At 44.4% G+C, this 10973-nt stretch overlaps 3 non-coding genes across 3 annotated transcripts; all 3 read left to right on the forward strand.

Moving 5' to 3' along the window:
- Window positions 1–6493: 6493 nt before the first annotated feature.
- Window positions 6494–6566, forward strand: trnag-acc (transfer RNA glycine (anticodon ACC)). Its single transcript has one exon. It is a non-coding gene; the product is annotated as a tRNA-Gly (tRNA).
- Window positions 6567–7508: 942 nt separating this feature from the next.
- On the forward strand, window positions 7509–7581 carry trnav-cac (transfer RNA valine (anticodon CAC)). The gene has a single exon. It is a non-coding gene; the product is annotated as a tRNA-Val (tRNA).
- Window positions 7582–8470: 889 nt separating this feature from the next.
- trnav-cac (transfer RNA valine (anticodon CAC)) lies at window positions 8471–8543 on the forward strand. Its single transcript has one exon. It is a non-coding gene; the product is annotated as a tRNA-Val (tRNA).
- The last annotated feature ends 2430 nt before the right edge of the window (window positions 8544–10973 follow it).

Genomic DNA, 10973 nt, shown 5'->3' on the forward strand with positions numbered 1-10973 from the left:
TGTGTTATAAGGGGGGGTCCACAGTGTACTGACAAACTCTGCCACTTTTTTATCATTTTGGCCTAAATCCTCACTGTACAAGGCCATAATATCGGGGTATGACCTTCCTTTAGATCTATGATATAAGAAAAACACACAGTGTTGACCACAAGTGAAGGTCTGAAGACTTTGTACTTGACGACCGCTGTAAATGGTTTCTTGACAGTTGTTGAGCAGAAAGTTATTGATCTTCCGAGGGAAAGGTCTGAAATCCGGGGGGTTTGCATAGGAATCAAAAAATTCACCACGGTGGTCCTCCCTTAGATAAATAGCCAGCCAATGTTCTCCGGGCATGTTTTTAGGGTGTGTGTTGATTATGTACATTGCAGGTAAATTCTTGATCTTAAATTTAGGCAGCTGATCGCAGGCGTTGACTCCTTGAAACAGTTTCCGTGAGCCGGCCAGGGCATTCATGATGTGGTTGAGCTCTCTGGTGTTCATTTTAATAATAATCATACGGAACGTTTCTCCTCTGATTCACCTCAATAATGTTGTCAAACACAGCATACACGACCATATTTACAGTGCGTGGTAGAGGCTGCTTGAAACGCATCTCCAAACGCATATTGCCCGTCTTCATCAGTGAAAAATGTTGTCCACACTCTTCATCAGGGGTCAGGTTGAAACCGTACAGGGTGTAACCGCTGCAGTATTCCCGGCGATCGATCAGCAGAGTTTGATCCTTGAGATGGCGACCCGTAGCCAGTACTAGACTGTAATATTCACGAACCGCATTGCCGTTTTCAAAGTCAGGTTGAAAAGGTCTGGATGGAACCTGCACACCATCGACGTACAACGCTATAAATTCCGCGTTATAATGTTTAAAGTTAAAGGGGTTCTTGTTGTAAACCCCGGTAAATGCATCATTATCCACGAGACCTATAATAACCTGTTTTGGGAGCTGTCCTAGAAACAGATTTTCCTGGTTCATCACCCGTGTCCCTGCGGGGATACTGTGGACTTTCATGTAGACTCTTTCGATCGGGTACTTGGCGTTTGCCGTCATTAACGCCTGCGTGTGTCCTAGTTTAACCGCCGGGGAGACGGACACTTTTTTCACAAACTGCGAGGCCGATAATATGGTCAGTATATATTTTTCAGTATCAGGTGTCATCAGACAAAAAGCACTTTTACTACGGATCATTTTAATTTTAATGTCTACCCCGTTGAGCATGAGTTTTTCTTGGAAAAATATGTCTGCATGGATATGCCCCATTAGCTCAAAGGTCCTCCCTTCTGTTGAAGAGGCCGTTCTTTTTTGCAAACCCTTATTGAGTCCCTCTGGATCCTTGTCGTCCATAGCTTCCGGGATGTCTTTGAAGAAAAGGCCGGGGCTGAACTGTTTGCTCAGGGTCTCCTCACTATAATTAAGGATACACTCCATCATGGCTCTATAGGGGTAAGTATTGCTGCTTTGACTAATGAGCCGATCTCCCAGGGTCACATCCACCTGTGAAAACATGGTGGCCACCGGGTAATTGATGACCCCAGCGTTGGCCGTCTTCTCGATTGCATCGCCATCCTCATCAGTCACTTTACAGTTCATTAAAATAAATGTGTTATTCAAATCAATATAATCCTCGCCATTGCCAGCTATAAAAAACTCCAGAGGGGCCGTGTCTGAAATTTCCACGATATGTTGGAGAATGAGAGATTCTTCGTTTTTTGTTAGCCACGGATCTTCGTCGCCCCCTGGTGGACACATGCTGTTTCTTCTTTTACCCCCCTCCTCGCCATTACCATGAGACCCGAACCTTCCTGATGCTCATGGCTAGCTGCCCGGTTCATAACATTGGTGAACACGTCACTAACAATATTTTTAGCCGCTGATTTCAAGTGGGGTCTGGCTATAGCAAAGCCTCTCTTAAGCAGGGGTACGGCCATTCTAAAGAGACCACGAAAGAGTCCTCCTAGACCGGCGCCATACATTGTGGGGGCTCCTACAATACCGGGCAAGCCGTTCCCGGCTTGCATCTTGTAATAATCCACATAGGCGCTAGGATCTACATAACCCCTCGAGGTAGCCATTTTAATAATGTACACACTGTTTCAGGGGTCGAAAATGTAGTTTGACAATAACTTTACCGAAGCGGAAGGGTACGTTGATATTCTGATCCGATTTTACTTCGATCGTGATGTTGTCAAAGTGGGTCTTTGAGACTGGTACGTAGTGTGGCTTGTCATAAGTAATTGTGACCATGTCATTGCTTTTACCTTTAATAAGTACATTTCTCAAAAGGGGGACATAACTATCCCCGACCCTCTGGTGGGTTATGATATCCGTATACACATAAAGAGTGTAAAAGCCGCCCCACCACTTCTGAGAACCTGCTCTCTGTGTCAGAATAGAACCCTAATATACGCCCCAGTTGGCCGCTGGTTTGAATGCTAATACCTGGTTTTGACACCTTGTACACTCTGTTTTTAATAGGGTTGTAATATAGCTTGATGTTGGGGGTGCCTTCTGAGAACTGTTTATGAATCTCATCTAATATTTTATCCACATTGTCATAATAACCTCCTTGTATCGTGAATGTCCATTGATTTTAACATCATCAAAAATGGCGAAGGTGGCATCCTTATCTTGTAAAACAGCCCAAGTGTAAGGATACTGTATTTCCGCCAACCCCACTTCCCACGACCCCCTTAGATCTATAGATTTTCCAAATTGTACCGTGTAACTGGATATTTCATTTTTAGGGTATATATCGAGAGAGGCGTTACTGGGTAGAGTCACGTAGAAGCCTCTTGATTCCATCTTGAGTATCGAAAGTAATGCCCCCAACACACCCGCAGGCATGTTGTTATAAGGATTGAATATCGCAAACCTGTTGTTCCGGGACCCAACTATTGAACTTTTCAGGCCATCCAAGCCATTTCACCAACACATATTTTTTCCGGTTCTGGGTTTTTTCAGCTAATATCTTTTCAACTCTGTATACACTGTCTTTACCCACAATCATTTTTTGTAACTCGGCTTCGTAAAACGTTCCTTCTATATCCTCCCCGTCATAGTCTTTTAACCGGTACACGGGGGGGTCTCTAGCCAACTGTTCGGTAACTGTAAAATATTCGTCAGAAAATGTTTGTTCATAACCTTTGGCAAAAGTACTCCTTAGCTTTGAAACGTGAACCACATCACCGATGTTGAACTTATAAGTAGTTTTTCCCTTCTTAATAAATGGTCCGTATAATTCTATATAGACCTTAAAAGAATTACTTTGATCAACATCTATAGGCTTCATTTTAATACTGGTGTGATACCCTTGGTTGTAAGCATCGATAAAATCCTGAACTTTATCAAAATACTTGAACGTGTTGACCGCTGTAAAATATCTCCAGATTTTGGTCTTTATGGTGCGGTTAAACCTCTCCACTACCGATGCCTTAAGCTCATTACCGGTGGTGAAATGATATATTTTGTGTCTCTTCAGTAGATTCTGAAATTCTCTGTTGAGAAACTCTTTTCCTTTATCAGTCTGCAGTTTTTTAGGACATCGACCCTGGGACAATATATCCTCAAAGGCCCTTGTCACCGCCCGACCTGTTTTATTATGTAGAATGCGAGCCCAGGCATATTTTGATAACACATCGATACACATCAACATCAATTTGTGACCATTATTATGTTTTGATAAATTTGACATATCGACTAGATCCATTTGCCATTGTGAGTCTATGTCAGTTGCATATACGCGGTTTCTTTTAAAGTTAATCCTGAGAGGTTTATGTAAGGTATAGGCGTCTTGTTCCCGTAACCATTCTGAAACAACCACATCATTAACCTTCACTCCGGCCTCAGCGAATCCTCTTTGAAAACCCTTCTTACCCGCCAAACCCCCAATCTTGGCTGGGTTGTAGTATAGTTCCTGCATTTGGGGAGCTTGCCGAGTCATTCTGTCAAATAACCACACAGACCCACACTATGCGCAAAGTTTTTATACAAGGTTTTTTATTCAACTTCAGGAGAGCAGATACCCCTTTTTAGACATTTGAGAAAAGTATAACATACACAACAATTTTTTCTACGGTCCAGACAAAAAGAAATCAGATGATTGGTTACTTGATCTATATCAACAAATATACCTGTTTCTTTATCTTGTAGGCACACACCTCAGTTACATATGTAAATAAAACAACAATATGACCTATTTTAAAAGTAAACAGAGGTGTATTAAACATGCTCAGTAAAAGGTCATACAGATGTTGATGAAATGGCCTAATATCATTCTTGGCCCCCTTGAGCGCTTCATCCCAGTGTTCGTACCCTCCGGTCTTTGTTACAGCAGCCATTAACTTTTCCAGGTTTGAAAGTTGATCCTCATCGATGGTTAAATCTGTAGAGAAAAGGCTCGCGTTGGCTACTTTTCTGTCAAGCACATGGTGTAATAGCGCTCTCAGGTTAGCTGCATGGTTAGCTGTTGATGACAGAACCAGTTGCAGAAGCAGTCCAGAACATTCCCCATGTTCAAAGTCCCTTAGTTCAGGTCAGAGTCTGAATCAGTGGCGTAGATGTCGAATTCTTCGTCGCTGCCCCCAGCTTTAACTTCTTTACGGAAGAAATAAGCTTTTAGCTTGCCAGCGGTTTTTCTACTCGGCTCATCCAGGTCATTGAGCAGCTGCCCAAGTTTCTCTATTATAAACGGCTCCTTTTTCAGCTCCAGCAAAATCTCATCTATGATTTTCTGGACTTGTCCCGCAGTGACATGTATGTGGGAGTAAGACAGCGCCTTGATTAGTGCCGGTTTCAGCCACGGTTTGTTGAGTCTTCTGTAAAACACGTTGAAATAGAACAGGAAATAGTAACGGTCTGGTTCAAACAAACAACTGTGTCTCAACTGACTGGGGTGATTCACTTCACACCCCCGACAGACTTCTTTCAGAGCTCGGTCGATGAGAGCACTCAGAATATACACCAGGGTGCTTTTAACCACTCTGCTTACTTGGTCACATACCCCGGGCAAAAATCCTGCGTCTTCATCACGCCCCCGGGACAGTCCGATGCTCATTGGGTCGCCTGGTGGTTTGTGGGGTGTTTCTCCATCCATTGGACTGACCCCCTCCTGAGACACACAGACGGTAGACAGTTCGGCAAAATCGAGGCCCTCCATGAGCTCCAGAGGCTGGGGATCCCCGAGACTCATTTGGACATCCATCGCACCGCATGTTGTTTCGTCCTGAGGGACCGGGGTCTGAGGTCTTGGAGAGTAACCACAGTCAAAGGGTTCCAGAGTGTATACAAAATCTGGGGAATAGAACCAGGGGTGATCCCGGGTTTGAAGAGGCCTGTAGAGCCTGTCGACGTCCGCAGCTTTCGGGTAAGACATTCTCTTTAATTTTAAACCATGAATGAATTGTTGCACCTTTTATCCTATCTCTTCACTACGTCACGACACACCGCCCTCTTAGAAGAGAGTAGCCCCTGAGCCGTCAGACCCCCCTCCAAAACCCCACACGTCGTCTGTCGTAGTTCTGCAAGCTTTCCCATTCACACCTTTCAAAACCCTGAGTCGGAGACTCCATTTCGCATTCTCTTGGACCCTCTTGCAAGCCTTCTAGAGTCTTATCCACAAGCCCCAGATCTCTCCAGGCCATCACCTTCAACCAGTCCTCATAAGAGTATTCAATTACCGTCTCAAAAGGTTCCAACGTACCCTCCTTCTCTCCCAAAGCAAGAAGCTCCACTCCAACATAGCTGGGATCCCTTTTAAAGCGGTAACCCCGTCGAGCCCCCCAGAACAACACCCAGGAGCGTTCAATCTTCAAATTGGTGAGTACAGGAACCCTTGCCCGGGATTGTTTCTTGCGGGGTTTCATGTTGATGTCGCTGGACATGTTGAAGAAGCGGGATGTTTCAGAAGCTGAGAATTAAAGAGGTATTGCCTAATAGAAGCGCGGGTTCTTAAATAGAGAGGACAGTTTCGGGGCGTTGCCTTCAGAGGGGTGGGGGTATTTATGGGTGGCCTTGTTGTTCAGGGTTTTATGGGTGCACACTTTCTGACGGATATGACGTAGGAATAATTAAGGAAATAACTCTACCTAAAATCACGCCCCCCAATTATGACGTAGGAATATTAATAAGCTTAGGGCATACGTCATAACAAAATAGGCCGCGCCCAAAAAACCCTACTATCTACTCTTATGTAGTTGAAGGCGCAGTATAGCTCTCATAGTCTGGTGGTGACGGAAGACCACCAGCCGTTTGAACAAGCCATTCAGCATCACCTTGTTGGGTTAAGTGCAGGCACTGTCAGAGCGCAGGGCGTCCTGCCTTTGAAAGAGTTTCCGAAGTGTCCTGATGTGCCCTTTAGCAATGCCAAACAGGTCTGTGAAAATGGCATCCTTTCGCGGCACTTCAGACGCCATCTCACAGTCTAGCCGACCTGAAACGCCTGAGCCCGTTTTACCAGCAGGCTCCAACGGTAACCGTTTGAAGCAAGAGGCGGCGTTGTCAGTTTCCGTAGTGTAGCGGTTATCACATTCGCCTACCGCGCGAAAGGTCCCCGGTTCGAGACCGGGCGGAAACAGCCTGCTTTGGGCCGGCCCTTTTCGTCCTGCTTGCCCTCGTGGTTCCCCGCAGGCGGTGGGTGGCTTTTCTTCATTGGAGTGCCCGAAATCGGTGCTCTCAGAGCGTCCGTCCGTCGACAGGTTGAAATTGTAAACGCTGGTGTAGCCACTTTTAATTAAAATCTGATGATGATGATGATGATGATGTTGTTGTTGTTGTTGTTCTTGTTGTTCTTGTTGTCGTCGTAGTCGCCGTCATTATTATTGTTAAAGTAAAGCAGTAGTTAGATTTGTTGCTACCGTAAGGTGTAGAAGGCACAATAGCTCTGATAGTCTGGTGGTGAAGGAAGACCACCAGACGTTTGAACAAGCCATTCAGCATCACCTTGTTGGGCTAAGTGCAGGCACTGTCAGAGCGCAGGGCGTCCTGCCTTTGAAAGAGTATCCTAAGTGTCCCGAAATCGGTGCACTCAGAGCGTCCGTCCGTCGACAGGTTGAAATTGTAAACGCTGGTGTAGCCACTTTTAATTAAAATATGATGATGATGATGATGATATTGTTGTTCTTGTTCTTGTTGTTGTTGTTGTTCTTGTTTTTCTTGTTGTCGTCGTGGTCGCCGTCATTATTATTGTTAAAGTAAAGCAGTAGTTAGATTTGTTGCTACCGTAAGGTGTAGAAGGCACAATAGCTTTGTGATTGTCTGATGGTGGCACAAGACGAGCAGCAGCTTTTTGAACAAGCCATTGAGCATCACCTTGTTAGGGTAAGTGTAAGTCTTGTCATAGCTCAGGGCGTTCTTCCTTTGAAAGAGTTTCCAAAGTGTCCTGATGTGCCCTTTAGCAATGCAAAATAGGTCAGTGAAAATAGAAACCTTTATCTCACAGGCTGGCCCACGGGAAACCCCTGTGCGCGTTTTACCAGCCGGCTTCGATGGGAGCCATTTGAAACACCAGGACGGGTCGGTTTCCGTAGTGTAGTGGCTATCACGTTCGCCTCACACGCGAAAGGTCCCTGGTTCGAAACCGGGCGGAAACAACCCGCGGTGCACGCGTGCCAGTGCCGTGTTACCCGTCGCCATCTCTCTGCCCCAAGGCCGGCCGTCGTTTTCTCTTCCTCGGAGTGGCAAGAAATCCTGACCTTGAGAACAAACAATCGCAGAAGGGTAGCTTTGCGAGGCACTGGAACTGACACTTTTAAAATCGATACATGTTGTTGCTGTTACAATACGACCGTAGCAGGATCGGCGACATTGCTGTTACTCTTATGTAGTTGAAGGCGCAGTATAGCTCTGATAGTCTGGTGGTGACGGAAGACCACCAGCCGTTTGAACAAGCCATTCAGCATCACCTTGTAGGGCTAAACGCAGGCACTGTCAGAGCGCAGGTCGTCCTGCCTTTGAAAGAGTTTCCGAAGTGTCCCGAAATCGATGCACTCAGAGCGTCCGTCCGTCGACAGGTTGAAATTGTAAACGCTGGTGTAGCCACTTTTAATTAAAATCTGATGATGATGATGATGATATTGTTGTTCTTGTTCTTGTTGTTGTTGTTGTTCTTGTTTTTCTTGTTGTCGTCGTGGTCGCCGTCATTATTATTGTTAAAGTAAAGCAGTAGTTAGATTTGTTGCTACCGTAAGGTGTAGAAGGCACAATAGCTTTGTGATTGTCTGATGGTGGCACAAGACGAGCAGCAGCTGTTTGAACAAGCCATTGAGCATCACCTTGTTAGGGTAAGTGTAAGTCTTGTCATAGCTCAGGGCGTTCTTCCTTTGAAAGAGTTTCCAAAGTGTCCTGATGTGCCCTTTAGCAATGCAAAATAGGTCAGTGAAAATAGAAACCTTTATCTCACAGGCTGGCCCACGGGAAACCCCTGTGCGCGTTTTACCAGCCGGCTTCGATGGGAGCCATTTGAAACACCAGGACGGGTCGGTTTCCGTAGTGTAGTGGCTATCACGTTTGCCTCACACGCGAAAGGTCCCTGGTTCGAAACCGGGCGGAAACAACCCGCGGTGCACGCGTGCCAGTGCCGTGTTACCCGTCGCCATCTCTCTGCCCCAAGGCCGGCCGTCGTTTTCTCTTCCTCGGAGTGGCAAGAAATCCTGACCTTGAGAACAAACAATCGCAGAAGGGTAGCTTTGCGAGGCACTGGAACTGACACTTTTAAAATCGATACATGTTGTTGCTGTTACAATACGACCGTAGCAGGATCGGCGACATTGCTGTTACTCTTATGTAGTTGAAGGCGCAGTATAGCTCTGATAGTCTGGTGGTGACGGAAGACCACCAGCCGTTTGAACAAGCCATTCAGCATCACCTTGTAGGGCTAAACGCAGGCACTGTCAGAGCGCAGGTCGTCCTGCCTTTGAAAGAGTTTCCGAAGTGTCCCGAAATCGATGCACTCAGAGCGTCCGTCCGTCGACAGGTTGAAATTGTAAACGCTGGTGTAGCCACTTTTAATTAAAATCTGATGATGATGATGATGATGATGTTGTTGTTGTTGTTCTTGTTGTTGTTGTTCTTGTTGTCATCGTGGTCGCCGTCATTATTATTGTTAAAGTAAAGCAGTAGTTAGATTTGTTGCTACCGTAAGGTGTAGAAGACAACAGTTGGTATGGCGTGTGATATCAAAACATTCAGAATACTTTTAACCTATATAATTTATAAGCTTTGTAAAATAAACCCAAATATCTCTTTTGCGGGGATAAACGCTGTTCTGAGTAGTTTGTGACTTGTTTAATACCAAACAAAGCATCGGTATAAAAATAAAAAAAAATCACTGTAAAAGCGCTAGTTATTTTAGATCTTTATAGTTATTTTCTAGGCTCAGGTTGTTTATTAGTGCTTATAAAGGCCTGAAATATTCTTAGTGGTTGTTGACTATAGGTCTTGATGCTTAAAAATGTTTTTTTGAGAGACCAAAAGGTTCTAATAAAAGTTTAGAGTAGAGAGGAGAGAGATCGTCTCCATCTTGGTTTCTATTTGAAATTTGATGCAGTGTCATTTTATTGGTTGGTTTTGATATGTTAATTGGTAACAGGGCGGCACAAAGGCCAGACCAGAACAATGCCTTACAAGCAGATCCGGCATGTGGCCATCAGTATAAGTATGAAGGTCTGGTCTTCAGCTCGACAGACTCATACTTACCTTTCGATTTAAGACTAAAGATCAACAATGTCCGGAAACAACATCAGCGATTCGATTTAAACGAGTTTTTAGGCAAGTCTTCAGATTATTTTCATTGACTCAGAGCGTGTTGTGTGCATGTATTGTAAATAAGGCTATAACATCTGTTTTAAGTTCTGTAAAATAATTTTTCAGCCAGTCAACAGGAGTTCATTCCCAACGCTGAGGAGATCATCTGGAACAACGACGGTAAGATTTTTGTGTTTGCGCTCATGGGTTCTTATGCATGGGTGTGTGTGGTTTTGAAGCGGCTCATTAGAGTTATGAAAACGTTTTGATATATATTAATGCCGGTCTCTTTAATTACACAGAAACTATCGAAAGGCCTGTGATTAATGTCTCCGAGGATCGACCAAGAGAAGTGGTTATCCCTAGACAGGCTGTCTGCCGACCGGGTAAGAACTAAACCCCTGTTTGTTTGTATAACGATTCTGTAAGATGTTTGAGTCCAGTTTTGTTAATTTAAAAAAATTATCCTGTCTAACAGTATTAAGAAATGTGGTTCGAGACAACGAAAGGCCTTCCACATCGAGGGCTTGTTTCGTTTTACCTTCGAGAACCGTAACCTTTCAAGAATCTGAAAGGCCGTCAGCCCCGGTATCTGATAGCTGTGAGTATATATCTGCAGCCTGTAAGAGGTTAAAGCTTTTTATAAAGCGGTGTGGTTAAAGGTTAAACATGTCTCTTACCTTCACAGCGGTGCAAAAAGCTAAACCAGCCGAAAAACATAAGAAACGATTATTCTGTGGAGGTAAGTAAGATCTTTCAAACTTTAATGTTTTTAAAAGGGCTTTGTTTGCCCGTTGAGGGCTAATATTTAAGCGATGGGTGACCGTTTCCTGTAGGGCGGGGGGTTCTGGGAAAGATCTTTAGAAGTCCGGACAGGTCTAGGCTTGTTTCTGGGGAACGTGTTTAGAAATGACCGATTGCCGTACCGTCTGGTTAGGAAGTAAAGCCGTCCGAAAGGGTTTAGTAAGTTGTTTGGCTTATCTCCCGCTATTATACTTCTGTTTTAAAGTGGTTGTAGGAAAAGGCTTGAAGGTGTTCATTGTATTTAATATTTAAACAGATCGTGAAAACGTTTGTGAAACAGGACGTCCCGGGATCAGGAATCGTTTACACTTGGAAGGTTCGTTTAAAAATGAAATGTTGTTGTGTGTGTGTGTGTTTTATTAACAATATTTCAGTTTTTAAAGAAACATTTAAGAAACAGTTTATTTACAGCGGCTTCTCTGTTTTACATTTATTA

The sequence above is a fragment of the Amia ocellicauda genome (assembly GCF_036373705.1).
Source record: "Amia ocellicauda isolate fAmiCal2 chromosome 11 unlocalized genomic scaffold, fAmiCal2.hap1 SUPER_11_unloc_4, whole genome shotgun sequence".
In the NCBI taxonomy this organism is placed as follows: Eukaryota; Metazoa; Chordata; class Actinopteri; order Amiiformes; family Amiidae; genus Amia; species Amia ocellicauda.